The sequence below is a fragment of the Dipodomys merriami genome, unplaced genomic scaffold (assembly GCF_024711535.1).
Source record: "Dipodomys merriami isolate MVZ:Mamm:240054 unplaced genomic scaffold, mDipMer1.0.p SCAF_39, whole genome shotgun sequence".
Lineage (NCBI taxonomy): Eukaryota > Metazoa > Chordata > Mammalia > Rodentia > Heteromyidae > Dipodomys > Dipodomys merriami.
This window is the reverse complement of record NW_027205492.1, coordinates 4,671,225-4,687,270: the sequence shown is the minus strand read 5'-3', so window position 1 is coordinate 4,687,270 and position 16,046 is coordinate 4,671,225. Positions and strand designations below refer to the sequence as shown.

Genomic DNA, 16,046 nt, shown 5'->3' with positions numbered 1-16,046 from the left:
AGGCGCTTCCGGGACGGAAGTGGAGGGGCGGGGCTAAGACTCCGCAAATGCAGTAGGGTACGAAACGGAGGGGCGGGCTTAATATTGCACAGGCACACGGACGGCCGCCTACGCCTGCTTCGGAGCACGGGCCGTCGGGAAACGAGCCGTGCACATGCGCAGATGAGGAGCGAAGTTGACTTAAGGTGACACGAAAGCTGTAGAGCTTGCGCGCCCTCTAGAGGGAAATCGGGGGGAGTGGTGGAGAAAGCTACCAAGGGGAGAGAGAAGGAGGCGTCGGGGTAAAAGAAATGCAGTTAGATTATTTTCAGTTTACATTTCCAATGTTTTTGTTTTTCCTCCAATTTAGAGATTAGGAATAACTTGCACTTACAAGCTCTTCTACATTTTGTTACCACTGTTTTCTTTATCACAAGTGATGGAAGACCAGAGAAAGGAAGCAATGTATTTAGTGGCAAAATCAGAATTAGAATTCAGTTGTTTGAAAACACTACTATGCTGTCCTGGTACTCGCCCGTTGCTAGGAAGGTTAGAACATATGAGACAACACAGATCCTGGCATTCCGGGGCAGAGTGGTGGGTGTTTTATAATGTGTTTATCCAATGGGAAGAAAGTACAGGCTCTGAAGTCATGCCCAGGGTCAAATCCTGGCCTTGCCTGCTGTGATTATTTTATCTCTGCCTTCTCTGAGTCTGAATAGTGGACAGTCAGTAAATATTTGCCCGAATGAGTCAAGAACAGAGAAAGGGCAACAGCAAACTGATGACTCACTTAATTCCTGTCCCTGAAGACCAACTCTCCAACTTCATCAATTCAAGTTTAATCTTCCTGGGAGTGGAAAGAAGGGAAGTAGCTGGTTCTAGGAAAAGGAATTTGGGCTTAGAGCCAGTTCTATCACTTACTAGCTGTGCGACCCAAAAGCCACTTCCGTCTTTAAACCTCAGCTTCCCTGTTTATGAAATGAGGAGTTAGACAAGATTAACATTTTCCAGCATTGAATTACACTCTACCACTTATTTTCCCATTAAAAATTTATCAAAGTCCAGTGTAACTGCCAATCTCAATTTCCGAACAGCATATGATAACTATGTTATCACCTTGATGGATACTATTCCAGACAAAAATAAAGAAACAAGATTTTACTCAAGAGTAGTTCCTCTTTTTTAATTTAAATTTTATTGTAAAGATGTACAGAGGAGTTACAATTATATAAGTAATATAATTAGTACATTTCTTTTTAAACAATGTTCCCCCTCCCTCATTTTGTCCCACTCCCCCCCACAAACTCCCCTGTCCCCCAAGTTGTAAAGTTCATTTCCAACATAGTGTCTGGTAAGTATAGCTTAATTTCTCTTATCTTTGGAAACAAGCTAAACAATCACTTGGACTCTAGCTTGAAAATGATTAAGATCCAAAGATTTCCAAGGTGTTTCTAATTCAACCATTCTTTTAGGGACGTCAATTCAATTCAACACACACATATTCAAATTCCTCCAAGCCACCAATCCGTGCATAGGTCATATGATCCACTGTTTGTGAGAAAACATTTTCTGTTTGTCAAGTGCCAACATGACCTAGTTTAATCCTTATAATCCAAGAAGGTAGATGACTACCCTCTGCCCACCCCGTACAGACGAGGAAACCGCTGTGAGACTTAAACTTAGACATATGACTCCAAGCACCAAATTCCATTTCAGAAGACAAAAAAAAAAGGAAGGAGACAGTGAAATGGTTGTGGTAAGTAGAAAATAATCAGTAGAATCTTTTCACTCAGATAGCCCCAGGTAATAGATCAGGGAGATGTGAGGAGAGAGATTTGGCTTAATTACCCCAGGCAGGTCTATCTTCCCTCCAGTACTGGAGACGGCTCCCCCTCAGGTCACTGGTGGGTCCACTCCACCCCATCTTATGCCTCCCACCCCCAGGTAAGGAGGCTCTCATCCATTTTCCTGAAATGGAAAACATAGGTAGCCTGGAGTTACAATTGTCTGGATAATTCATGTATGATGTCATCCCAAGAACCTGCCTCTGAGAAAAACCCCACTGCCAGTTTGCATTTTTCCATTTCCTTTTCCCTTTGGAAGTTCACCTGTTGAGTTCCCACTTTGTCAAGCCCTGGAAATGGGTGCCATCTGTGTCTTAATCTGAATACAACAAGGAAACCAAAAGCTAGGGTAAACCAGGGCAGCTCCCTTGGCCAGCTTCCTTGGCCTATTTGTGAAATCAAGTAGCCTAGTTGAGAGCACAAAACCTGAGCAAGAACATCACAGAATTGCTGTGTGACTTTGGGCAAGTCCCTGTTGGGTTTTAATACCTCAAACTACAAAATGAAGGAGTGGCATTGGATGCCAACTTCCAAATGCAATCCATGGCCCTGTGCCATCTGAATCACCTAAGGAACATATTACACATCCAGTTTCCTTGTTGCAAAAGTCTAAATCTTCAAAAACAGAATGCAGAAATCTGTACACACACACACACACACACACACACACACACAAATACTGAGGCTCAAACACAGAGTTACCTGTATGCTAGGCAAGCATTCTCTTAACCAGCTACATCCCCAGCTAATATCCATATATTCAAGCTAGATATATAGGTACACACCTATAATCCCAGCACTCTGGAGGCTGAGGCAGGAAGCTCATAAATTCCAGTCTAACTTGAGTGTAATAGACACTATCTCCAAAGACATTAAAAGGGGGGAGGGGCAGCGTGGATCTGGGGGAGGGATTGTTCCTCAAAGTGCTTACCCAGCAATCAGGAGCCAGGTCCCCTGGGTGCAATCTCCACTAGTACAAAACAAACAAAAAGGCCCCTGTCCAAGTGTCTTAGAAGCACAGTCAATTTGGTAACCACAGAACAAGATGACCCAAACCAATTCTCCATTTAACGGAAATTAGTTTTTCTCTGTGACCTTGACATGTCCAAAGCTCTCATTGGCCTCCAGGGTTTGTTTTCTCGATCTGTAACTTGAGGGGTAGACTAGAATAGCTGGTCTCTGAGGGCCCTTCCCACAGTGCCAAGTCTGTGGTTACAAACTTATGAATGAAATTTCAACTTTAGGTCAGGCAGAGTGACGAAGAGCCCCAAGTTGGGACAAACTGTCCTCTGGATGGACAGGAAGGCAAATACCTCAGGTCACTTAGTCACTCATGTCATTCCCACACTGGGGCACCGCTGTGAACATGTAAGGACAACTACCGGGGTCAGTTTCTGACCCATGCACAGAAGTTCCGTAGGAAATGTTCTTATATGGGTCTGTGGGCTTTAGAGCCCTGCTTAGATTCAAATCCTGGTGCTACTACAGTCTTGAGGAAGGTTATTTCATCTCTCTCAGTCTTGTTAGTTTTTATAAAAAATGGCATCAAGCTGGGTGCCGGTGGCTCACGCCTGTAATCCTAGCTACTCAGGAGGCTGAGATCTGAGGATCGAGGTTCAAAACCAGCTTGGGCAGGAAAGTCCGTTAGATTCTTATTTCCAATTAATTACCAGAAAACCAGAAGTGGTTCTGTGGCTTAAGTGGTGGAGCTCTAGCTTTGAGGTGAAGAGCTCAGGGACAGCGGTGACAGGCCCAGAGGTCAAGCCCCACGACCAACCAAAAAAAATATATATATATAGCACCCAAATGCATGCTTAGCTCACTACCTGATAAATCCTCTGTGCTTTGTAAATGTTAGCAATATTAATTATTGTGATTATTCCTTCCCTTGGAATGTGGAAGTAGAAATATTTGAGTTTTATGTCAAGGATCTTACTGGGTGTCAGACTGAGCCTGGCAGCTGGAAGAGAGGAGGTCAGTAATTTTGTTTCTTTCTTCCTCATCTCACTCTTACTCCCAAGATTCAGCAGCTCCCTTCTTCCCTCCCGCTCTCCTTCCCTCCCTCCTGTCCTCCTTTTGATTGCTTCATTGCCTTGCTCACATGTTTCTTTTCGGAGAATAGATTATGAAAGTCTTTTTTCCCCCTCTTCAGAGCCATGTCTTGGAACAGGTTATGCAACTCTCTGTGCTCAAATTTTTTGGAAACTCCATGTGGGAGGCTGGCATTTGGCTGCCTGTCGTCCAGATGTGTGACAGTCCTGGACTCAGGCCAGTAAGTTCCGCTCTTAGAGTGGAAACTTGGGGGGGGGGGGGGGAGAGAGAGAGAGAAAAAAAAAAACACCGAACTCATTGGCTGCCTTTCTCCTTCAGACTGGGAACTTTTTGTTACCTGGACTGCTTTAGGCCTGTATTTGAGGAGGAGCATTTGCTGAGCAACTACTTGTTTCTAAAACAAGCCTATAAGTTGTAGACACTATTAATAGTCATGTTTAACAGATAAGGAAGTTGGGGCTCAGAGAAGGGACACTGTTTACCCAAAGCCATATTGCTAGTGAGTGATAGAGGTGAATTCCAACCCAAGGGCAGATTCTACACATCACCTCTTTCCTTCCAGATAAAATGCACAGGAGATTACAGTTTATACACTGTGTGTAAAGCTGTGTGTGTGTGTGTGTGTGTGTGTGTGTGTGTGTGTGTGTGTGTGTGTGCTGGTAGTGGGACTTGAATCAGTGCTTCACTCTCTTGCTTAGCTTTTCGTGCTCAAGGCTGGTGCACTACCATTTGAACCACACCTCCCCTTCTGTTTTTTTTTGTTATGAATTGGAAATAAGAGGTTATTAGATTTATCTGCCTGGACTGGATTCCAGTTGTGACCCTTAGATCTCAGCCTCCTGAGTAACTAGGATTGATTACAAGCAAGAGCCACAGGTCCCTAGCAAGGAATTATTTTAGAAATGGCATCCAGCCATGACCAGTCTGAATAGGTAAGAGTTCAAGCAGAAACATATTTGAAGTGAAAGATGAAACCATTTGTATATCTGGAACATTCTAGGTAGAAAGAAGTCCGGTGCAAAAGCCTGAGACAGGAATGAGATCGGCAGAGTCACTGGGCCTCGAGGAACAGCTCAATGGGGCAGGAACTTCGTGGGCACTGGGAAGCTTGGCGGCCGAGGCCACCAGCCCATACCCAACAATGTCCAGCATACAATTCCATATCAATGTACAGTGCCCCTGGGAGAGGAACAGAGGGAGGAGGGAGAGAGTCACATAGGAGAAAGCAGATTGATCGACTGACTTGTTCATTCACCATGTGTGTGCAGCTGCAACTCTTGAACTTTAGTGCTTGCTTTATGACTGGTATTGCTAGGTTGTGGGGCACACATTACAATGTGACAGAAATGCTCTAAACTACCCAGGAAACTGGTGGCTCACACTTGTAATCCTAGCTACTCAGGAAGCTGAGTTCTGAGGAAGCCAGACAGGGTGGGATTTTTCATGAGACTCTTTTTTTTTTTTTTTTTGCCAGTCATGGGGCCTGAACTCTGGGCCTGGGCGCTGTCCCTCAGCTCTTCTGCTCAAGGGTAGTGCTCTACCACTTGGGCCACAGCACCACTTCCAGCTTTTTCTGCTTATGTGGTGCTGAGGAATTGAACCCAGGGCCTCGTGCATGCAAGGCAAGCACTCTACCACTGAGTCACCTTCCCAGCCCCCTTCATGAGACTCTTATCTACAATTAACCAGCAAAAAGGTAGAAGTAGAGCTATAGCATGTAGTGGTAGCTAGCCTTGAGCAAAAAAGCACAGGGACAGTGCCCAGGCAATGAGTTCAAGCCCTATGACACACACACACACACACACACACACACACACACACACACACACACACACAGACCTGAACTATATAAAATTCAGATGGGAATTCAATGTGGTCTCAGGGGAAGATGTCTCTGAGGAAGGAGCATTTCAACTGAGTCCTGGGCAGGGATATGCTCAGCATAGGAGATGGCCTGATTCTGCCAGGCTGTCATCAAATGCTGGCTTACAATGATTGAAGGAGAGAACAGAGGCCTCAGGCATGGGAGGTGAGTAACCACAGATGCACAGTCCAATGGCAGAGTCCGTCTTCAGTCTTTTTCTGTTGTTGTTTTTCCTACATTGGAGTTTGACCTCAGAGGCTGATAGGCAAGCTCTCTACCTTTGAACAACACTCTAGTTTCTGTTTTGGCTTCACTACTTGGAACCTTTCTACTGTACTGACAACTCTTGCTGTTTATAAACCGCAGATTTCAGTTTCTGCGCCATCTGGAACACAGGCTCGTGCCTCCTCCTTGATGAGGGGCAGGGAACGCAAGGAGGATAAGGAAAGCTCAAAGAATGACTGGTTCCCAGTGTTCCCTAGTTTTCATTCTGCTCTGGGAGCTGTGACATGTGAATCATACAGCACTATGCCTGCCCCCAAGTAAGTACCTACATGATGTCTCTGTCACGCCTCAGAGCCAGTAAGGTGTTGTGAACAAAGTCCAGGACTTGGAACCAATGGATCAAGATTTTAGGAAATGTGTGTGTGTGTGTGTGTGTGTGTGTGTGTGTGTGTGTGTGTGTGTGTGTGTGTGTGTGTGTGTGTGTGTGTGTGTGTCTAGGTGCTGAGACTTGCATTCAGGGCCATGAGTTTGCTAGGTTGGCATTCTACTACTTGAGCCATGCCTCTAGTTCTACTTTTTTTGCTGGAGATAAAGTCTCACAGGCTTTCCTATTTGAACTGGTTTAGAACTTCAGTCCTCCAGATCTTAGCCTGCTGAGTAGCTAGTATTATAGGCATAAACTATCAGCAGGATTTGCTGTTTTGCTTTGTTTTGAGACACAATCTCAGGCTGGCCTCAAATTTGCTGTCCTCCAGCCTTGGACTCCTGGGTGCTGGGAGAGATTGGGGCTTTCATGAAGCTTTTGTCAGCTGGATGATGAACTCCACCTCTTTGAACTTCAGTTTCCTCAACTGTAAGATGGTGTTGGCAGACCAGTCCTGGCTGTTCCTGGGGCTATTTGTGGTGTGTTTAAATGCAATAACATAGACAAACTCTGTTTTAAAAGTGACATAGCAAGTTTTAAATGGTTAGAATTGTTTGTGTCTGTGTCTTTCTCCTATTGCTGGACTAGAGGAAGTGTGAGATTAGTGTGTAGGAAGCTCACAGTGATACATTTCTCTCACTCTCTCTTTCTTTCTCTTCCTCCCTCCCTCCCTTCCTTCTTATTTTCCCTCCCTCCCTTCTTTTTGTGGCAGCTCAAAGCAGGTCTCTCTCCCTGTTTTAAATGAGAAAGAATATAGGTATTGGACACAGGGAATTTGGCAGGAGAATGAAGTGGGGGCCACACCCTGACTTCACCCCACCTGCTCCTTACACTTGCCCTGTCACTGCCACCATGTCTTCAGGAGGGACATTTTTTTTGGGGGGGGGGTCGGTCATGGGGCTTGAACTCTGGGCCTGGGCACTGTCCCTACGCTCTTCAGCTCAAGGAGAGCACTCTACCGCTTGAGCCACAGCGCCACTTCCAGTTTTCTAGTGGTTTATTGGAGATAAGAGTCTCACCGATTTTCCTGCCCAGATTGGCTTTGAACCGAGATCCTCAGATCTCAGCCTCCTGAGTAGCTAGGATTACAGGCGTAGGCCACCAGCGCCCGGCTAGGAGGGACATTTTTTTAACCTTTGTTTTTCTCTCCTCCCTTATCCTTTGGAGGATACCTCAAAAGTGATTTTGTGGGGGAGAACAAGAATCTGGGCTATAAGCTCAGGAGGACAGAATGGGAATATAGACAAAAACTAAACCTGATTGAATCCTGTGTCAGTTAGCTTTTGCTGCATAACAAATGGCCCCTCAGATCTCAATCGCAAGCAGTAATCAAAGGTGTATAAGTCAGCACTGGGGTAGCTTTGTTACAGATGTGTTGCCATTTCTTCTCTCTCAGCCTGTTCTTTCATCTGTAAAATAAGAAGTAATATCATTGACTTCATAGGGCCAGGATGAGAAAGTGTTCAAGTATTCTTTTTTGCTTAAACATACCCTCTGCTCAAGTATGCTGGAAACTACAATATGAGTGCCCTATTTGCCGATTAGAAATGAAGGAAGTAATCTGGCTTACAGTGTTGTAAGATGAATTATCCCAGAAGCCACAATTTGGAAGATGAAACATTGAGTCTTTATTATACAGTTAGCAGGCTATAGGCATCCTGTTGTTAGAAAGGCCTACAGCCCCCAAATATACATAACACAGCTAGGAAACATGCTAGAGAGGAAAGAATGAACAAAAACAAAACCAACAATACCAACAATCCAATTCAGCTCCAATGGAGAGCTGAATTGGGACACCATGATGACTGGAGACGAGCCAGGAGACAGGACAGGATAGGATCATGGAGACACATGTGGCATGGCATCCTGGTGGCTAGGCTGGTCCAGACCAAAATAGGTCAGCATGGGTGGGGGGAGGGAGCTGAGCCACAGGAAATTCCCAGTCTCAGGCACTGGACTGACAGATTCAGTAACCTATCGGCCAAGTGCCCAGCCCTGCCTCCAGGGATCTGGGCATGCCCATCACCTGGGAGACAGGTGATGGGCAAGGGGGCTTTCTTCCCCCAGCATGAAGACAAGATGCCAGATCCTAACATTCACCATGTGGCACCAATATGGCACCAGCCAGACCTGACCTCCTTACTTCAACAGGTGTTCATTTAAAGCTAAATAAATACCACTGGCCAAGCAGATGAGACTGAGAGAACCAGTAAGTCACTAAAGGGAGAAGAATACATCTAGGATAAAGACTAGACACTACCAATAAAGACCATGTGGCATTAAAGGTCTGGAAATAATAGTATTGCATACCTGCATTCCCAGAATTTGGGAGGCTCAGACAAGAAGATTGTGAGTTCAAGACCAATTTGTGTGACAAGTAAGACCTCTCTCTCTCTCTCTCTCTCTCTCTCTCTCTCTCTCTCTCTCTCTCTCTCTCTCTCTCTCTCTCTCTCTCTCACACACACACACACACACACACCATACCAATTCTGCTAGCCTATATAATCTCTCAATTCTTTCTGTTTTCAGTTGTTTTTTTTTCTAGATCCTGGTAACTCCTAAGTTCTTCTTTCCTTTTTTTTTTCTTTTAATTTTTCCTTTTTAAAAACATTGAAGTCTGGGAATGTGGCTTAGTAGTAGATTGCTTGCTTAGCATGCATGAAGCCATGGATTCAATTCCTTAGTACCACATAAATAGAAAAGGCCAAAGCCAGGCTGGAAGGTGGCTCAGTGGTAGAGTGCTTGCCTTGCATGCCTGAGACCCTGGGTTCGATTCCTCAGCACCACATAAGCAAAAAGAATAAAGCCGGAAGTGGTGCTGTGGCTCAAGTGGTAAAGCGCTAGCCTTGAGCTGAAGAGCTGAGGGACAGTGCCCAGGCCCAGAGTTCAGGCCCCACGACCGGACCCCCCACCCCCAAAAAAAGAAAAGGCCAAAGCCATGCGCCAGTGACTCATGCCTATAATCCTAGCTACTCAGGAGGCTGAGATCTGAGGATCATGGTTGAAAGCCAGCCTGGGAAGGAAAAGCCATGAAACTCTTATCTCCAATAAACCACTCAGAAAACCAGAAGTGGTGCTATGGCTCAAGTGGTAGAGCACTAACCTTGAGCTGAAGAGCTCAGGGATAGCCCAGAGTTAAGCCCCATGACCGACAAAAAAAAAAAAAGAAAGAAAGAAAGAAAGAAAGAAAGAAAGAAAAGAAAAGGGAAAAGAAAGGAAGAAAGAAATAAAAGGCCGGAAGTGGTGCTGTGGCTCAAGTAGTAGAGTGCTAGCCTTGAGCAAAAGAGGCTCAGTGGCAGTACCTAGCCCCTGAGTTTAAGCCCCAGTATGGGAACAAAAACAACAACAAAAGATTGAGCAAAAGTATCACTGTGTAGCCTAGGCCAGCCTCAAATTCTCTATCCTCCAGTCCATCCAATGCTGGGATTATAGGCCTGCATTACCATATCTGGCTTCTTGCTCCCTCCCTCCCACCTTTTCTTCATTTCTTCTTCCTTTCCTGTTTTTGGTTGTATTGGGTTTGTGCCTGCTTCACCTCCAACTCTTTCCTTTTTCTTAAGGGAATTTGACTGAGGCATTACCATTTCACTACCATTTCAAGACCTGGGCTGGGTCAGAAGAAGATACACATAAAGTTGTCAGCCTTAAGCAGCCTCAAATAGTAGATTCTTAGCCTAGATAACTGGTAGCTATTGACTAGGAATTCACCAACTGCTTCAGAGCCAGGACATGGTGGTATATGTTTGTAATTCTAACACTGGGAAGATGGAGGCAGGAGGATGAAGTCCCATGCCATCGAAGCAATATACAAGACAACAAACAATAACCATCACCACAAACACTCTGTCTGTTCACCAGTATTAATCCAAAGGTCTTTCACATACAAAATATTCATCAAATGTTTGTTGGATAGGTAAGTAACCAAATGAATGAATTAGTATATTTGAGGCTCTAAGGAAAAACATCCCAATGACATTCATCCAGTTAGACATAAAACAATCTTTTTTTTCCTTTTTCTTTTATTTCTCCTCTTGCAGGTCCTGGAGATCAAACCTAGGACCTGGTCTACACCAGGCAAGCACCCAACCACTGAGTCACGCCCTCATTCCCAAATACAGACAATTTTTTTGTTGAAAGGCAGTCTATGCTAGCAAGGTGCTATGGATATATCCACGAACCAGACATTGTCTCTGTCTCATGAAGCTTTTATCTTGTGGGAGAAACAGATGATAAGCAAGTAAAAGAATAAACTCATGATGACAGGTAAGGGGGAAAAAATGAAGCAAAGCAGGGGCTGGGAAGGTGGCTCAGTGGTAGAGTGCTTGCCTTGCATGCATGAGGCCCTGGGTTCAATTCCTCAGCACCACATAAGCAGAAAAAGCTGGAAGTGGTGCTGTGGCTCAAGTGGTAGAGCGCTAGCCTTGAGCTGAAGAGCTGAGGGACAGCGTCCAGGCCCAGGGTTCAGGCACCATGACTGGCAAAAAAAAAAAAAAAAAAGAAGCAAAGCATACCGAGTAATTGAAAGGGTTATTTTCAGAACTCTTAGAAATACCTCTAGCGGATCCTGACTCACCGTGGTGTGGACTTTGGTTTGCCTGTCTTACAATGGCCATACTGTTAAATTCCATGGATCTGGGAGGATCCTTTGAGCCAGAGCATTTGCAGTTTCTGTGGTTATGCAAGGCAGTAGCTGGACATTCCACAAGCTCTGGAAAGTCTTGGCTGTCATTAGCTGGAACTGGAGAGAGATTTGCATAAAATTTGGAAGAGTGAAACAGTTCAGCATCTCTCAGGGACATGGAGCCCCATGATCCTATCCCTTATCTATTTTGAAAATTGGGTAGCTATTACCTATTTACTGTGTGTTAAAAGCCATTGGAGAAGAGAATAATGCAGGATGTTTACAAATCAACATCTTTTGTTTTTGTTGGTCCTGGGTCTTGAACTCAGGGCCTCAGCGCTGTCCCTGAGCTCTTTTGCTCAAGGTTAGTGCTCTATCACTTAGAGCCACAGTACCACTTCCAGTTTTCTGGTGATTAATTGGAGAGAAGAGTGTCATGAACTTTCCTGCCTGAGCTGGCTTCGAACTGGGATCTTCAGAGCTCAGCCACCTGAGTAGCTAGGATTACAGGTGTGAGCCACCAGTTCCAGGTAGGTGATATATTTGATGTCAAAACTTATAACATTTATGTGCAAGATATTGTGGGAAGCACCACACCATCAGCATTCTTTTTTTTTTTTTTTTTTTTTGTCGGTCGTGGGGCTTGAACTCTGGGCCTGGGCGCTGTCCCTCAGCTCTTCAGCTCAAGGCGAGCGCTCTACCACTTGAGCTACAGCGCCACTTCCGGTTTTCTGGTGGTTTATTGGAGATAGGAGTCTCACGGTCTCTCCTGCCCGGGCTGGCTTTGAACCGCGATCCTCAGATCTCAGCCTCCTGTGTAGCTAGGATTACAGGCGTGAGCCACCAGCGCCCGGCTACCATCAGCATTCTTACAATGTGAAGAACTATAGTCATTCCCAAAGTGCAAATGAGGTAACTGAGGCACAGAGAGGGTAAAATATCCTCAAGTCAAACAGCGAGGATTGCTCTGTGGATTGCAGCCAGGATTGCAGGATTGCAGCCCAGATTGCTCTGTGAAGTCTGAGCTCTTACCACCTAACATGAGAAAGAAAGGGATGCTGTTAGAAATGGCTCAGGATGTTGGAGTGTCGTGTAGGAATAAGGACACCAACCCAAAAGGGACTTGGCAAGGCAAGGTTTACTTCTGCAGAAGGGTGGGCCATCAGCCAGAAATCTGGCACTCAAGCACACCAGAGCAAGCAGGCTGCTCCCTTTTTAATCCCTGACCCAGCAGGCCCCGCCCCTCTGCTCCCATTGGCTGAGCTCAGGTTCACAGTCAGCGAAAGGATATGGCCTAGCTGGGGTGGATCAGGCCTGTAATCCTAGCTTACCCAGGAGGATGAGATCTGAGGATCATGGTCCAAAGCCAGCCCAGGCAGTAAAGGCTGTGAGACTCTTATTTCCAATTAACCACCAGAAAACTGGAAGTGGTAGAGCACTAGACTTGAGCTGAAGAGCTCAGGGAAAGCGCCCAGACCCAGAGTTCAAGCCCCATGACCGAGGGGGGGGAGGGGGAAAAGATGTGGCATGATCAACAAGATTAACTAGGGTTCAAGGAGCTTCTAACAGGATGTCTTTTAAAAGTACAGCAGGCAAAAGATGTTCCTAAAATATAATTAACAAGGGCCAAGCCACCTGGCCAAAGCAGGAACTTTTCAGAAAAAACAATTCTCATCAGATTAACAGAAAAGAAACAAACTACTTTGATAGAAAAAAGGCTTTTCTCACAATGCTTACCCAACAGGGAGAGAAAACAGAACACTAGAAATTTCAGAAGGGGAGATGAAAGCTAGAAGCAGGTGATGGGTTTACGTTTACAGAAGAGCGTATTTAAAGAGAGGTTGCTAGTATCCCCTTGGGCTTGACCTCACTGTGTGTGCCAGGCACACACCCAGCCTGAGAAGTGAGGTAAAGGAAAATACCTTCACCCCTGTCATAAGCTGGGTTTCAACTCCTGTTTGTTCTCCATGAGAGAAGACTGCCTGTTAGTGTTGTGGCTCATTTCCATTTGCTTGGTGAGGAACTAGATGGATGATGTCAAACGTGTGGCTCACTTGGACTCTCTTCAGGCCTAGAAAATAAAGAAAGGCAGGGACATGTGCCCCTTGCCTGCAACTTTATTTCATTCTCTTAATGGCTGAGAAAACATTATCTCTTTTTGCAGACGTCTAGGTTGACTTTCAAGTTTTCTTCACCTGGCAGTTTCTAGAAGGATTGCAATCAAGAACTTCTGGCTCTAAAAATTATAAAAGTTTTGTTCTGTTTACTGTTTCAGCACCATGCAGGAAATAGATTGAGTACTGAAAAATCTTGACTACTGCTTTTTGTGTTCTAAGAATCAAAGGGAAATTCCTCCTCCCCCCCCCCCCCAAAAAATAACCCTCTCAGGGAACTTCAACTTTTAGTCAAGTTTTTAATCTTTTGCAGGATCAGGACTTCTTTACAAAGCTAAAGAATCTGGGGGCTGAGAAGGTGGCTCAGTGGTAGAGTGCTTGTCTTGCATTCATGAGGCCCTGGGTTCAATTCCTCAGCACCACATAAGAAAAAGAGGGGCTGGGAAGATGGCTCAGTGGTAGAGCGCTTGCCTTGCATGCCTGAGGCCCTGGGTTCAATTCCTCAGCACCACATAAGCAAAATGAAAAAAGCCGGAAGTGGCGCTGTGGCTCAAGTGGTAGAGCGCTAGCCTTGAGCTGAAGAGCTGAGGGACAGCGCCCAGGCCCAGAGTTCAGGGCCCACAACCGGACCCAAAAATAAAAAAATAAAATAAAATAAATAAAAAAAAAGAAAAAGAAAAAAGCCAGAAGTGGTGCTGTGGCTCAAGCGGTAGAGCACTAGCCTTGAGCTGAAGAGCTGAGGGACAACGCCCAGGCCCAGAATTCAGGCCCCACGACTGGACCCCCCCCCCAAAAAAAAAAGGAATCTGGGGGCTGAGAAGGTAGCTCAGTGGTAGAGTGCTTGCCTTGCATGCATGAGGCCCTGGGTTCGATTCCTCAGCACCACATAAGTAGAAAAAGCCAGAAGTGGCGCTATGGCTCAAGTGGTAGACTGCTAGCCTTGAACTGAAGAGCTGGGGGACAGCGCTTAGGCCCAGAGTTAAAAAAAAAAAAAAAGAATCTGAAGCTGGGCACTCATACCTGTAATCCTAGCTACTCAGGAAGCTGTGATCTGAAGATCAAGGTTCAAAGCCAGCCCAGGTAGGAAAGTCTATGAGACTCTTATCTCCAATGAGATACCAAAGAAGACCAGAAGTGGAGCTGTGGTTTGAGTAGTAGAGTGCTAGCACTGAGCACAAAAAGCTCAGGGACAGTGCCCAGGCCCTGAGTTCAGTCCTCAGGACTTGTGTGTACATGTGTGCTCACACACACACACACACACACACACACACACACACACACACACTTTGAAGTCTCTTACCATGGAATACTGTACAGGAATAATGGCTATTATGTGTCCTTTGCAAGGAACCAAAGATAAAACCTCATAAATACATGTATACCTATATTCCAACATCTCTTTAGACAGGTTCTCAGAACTTGGGGAGGGAGAAATTAATTTCTTAATTCCAGAAGGTTGAGATAGTTTTATAGAAATCCTATTAACTGTAAACTGAACGTTTTCATTCTTTGCTGGTTGTATTTTCTCTAAATTATTATTTTAAAACCATGTATTCCTTGGCACAGTCTTTAATTGATAGTTAACACTTTTCACCAGATGGTTAAATAATTATAAAGGTTGTAATTTCAACATATTATAAATCTGTGTACTTTGTATATACTTAAAAATAAAATGATTATGGCTAGGGTTGTTGCTCAGTGGTAGATACAGTGTTTGCTTAGCATCCATATGAGCCTGGGTTCTGAGCCAGGCACCAGTGGCTCATGCCTGTGATTCTAGGGATTGAGGAGGCTGAGATCTGAGGATCATGGCTCAAAGCCAGTTTGGGCAGGAAAGTCCATGAGATTCTTACCTCCAAATAACCACCAGAAAACTGGAAGTGGTGCTGTGGCTCAAAGTGTTAGAGCACTAGTCTTGAGAGTTCAAGTCTTATGGCCAACCAAAAACAAACTAAGAGGGGGCTGGGAAGGTAGCTCAGTGGTAGAGTGCTTGCCCTTGCATGCATGAGGCCCTGGGTTCGATTCCTCAGCACCACATAAGCAGAAAAAGCTGGAAGTGGTGCTGTGGCTCAAGTGGTAGAGCACTAGCCTTGAGCTGAAGAGCTGAGGGACAGTGCCCAGGCCCAGAGTTCAGGTACCATGACTGGCAAAAAAAAAAAAAACTAAGAGCCTGGGTTCTAACCCTAGTGCATGTGCACACACATCCGAACGCACATGCATGCCTACGCATACACAGAGAGAAGTTATAAGAGTTACATCATTTAAATGTATTCAGTTGAATTAACTATTCTTGAAATTTGATCCTCAACCATTCATTAAAAATAAATACATGAACCGATTCTTCTCTAAGAGTCAGAAAGTTCTACTCCACATTTTACTACAAAGTTTATTATATGTGTGTCTGTGTAAGTGCACACACACACACACACACACACACAGAGGCAGTTCTGGGGACTGAACTCAGGGCCTCAGGCTTGTGAGACAAACGCGCCATCATTTTAACCAGATATTTTTCAGATAGGGACTCATATTTTTGCCCAGGCTGGACTTGGACATTAGTCATTTTACCTCCACCTCCCAAGTAGCTGGTGCCATAGGTATGCCCCACCGTGCTTGGCTTGTTTTTGTAATGCTAACTTCTGCCCCCATGCTGGCCTTGAGTTTTATTTCCTAATCTCCACCTCCTGCATAGTGCCTATTTTATGTTAAAAAGCTTATTGAAGGGTGTTGTGGTTACAACTCAGTGGTACAATGCTTACGCACACCCTGGATTCAGGTTCTAGCACCACGTAAGTAAATAATTAAAGGCAAAGAAATTAAGTATTCAGAACTCATTACTTCCTAATTGTCTCACTACACTTTATCATCTACTTGAAGATTGTGTGGTACAAACATTGCTGATTGCCTTCCAACTTCATGA

At 45.0% G+C, this 16,046-nt stretch overlaps 1 long non-coding RNA gene across 1 annotated transcript; it reads left to right on the top strand.

Annotated features, from left to right (window-relative positions):
- The first annotated feature begins 6,069 nt into the window (after positions 1 to 6,069).
- Positions 6,070 to 13,289, top strand: LOC138805213 (uncharacterized). Its single transcript, XR_011365469.1, has 3 exons — positions 6,070 to 6,284; positions 10,429 to 10,654; positions 13,177 to 13,289. It is a non-coding gene; the product is annotated as an uncharacterized lncRNA (long non-coding RNA).
- Positions 13,290 to 16,046: the final 2,757 nt, after the last annotated feature.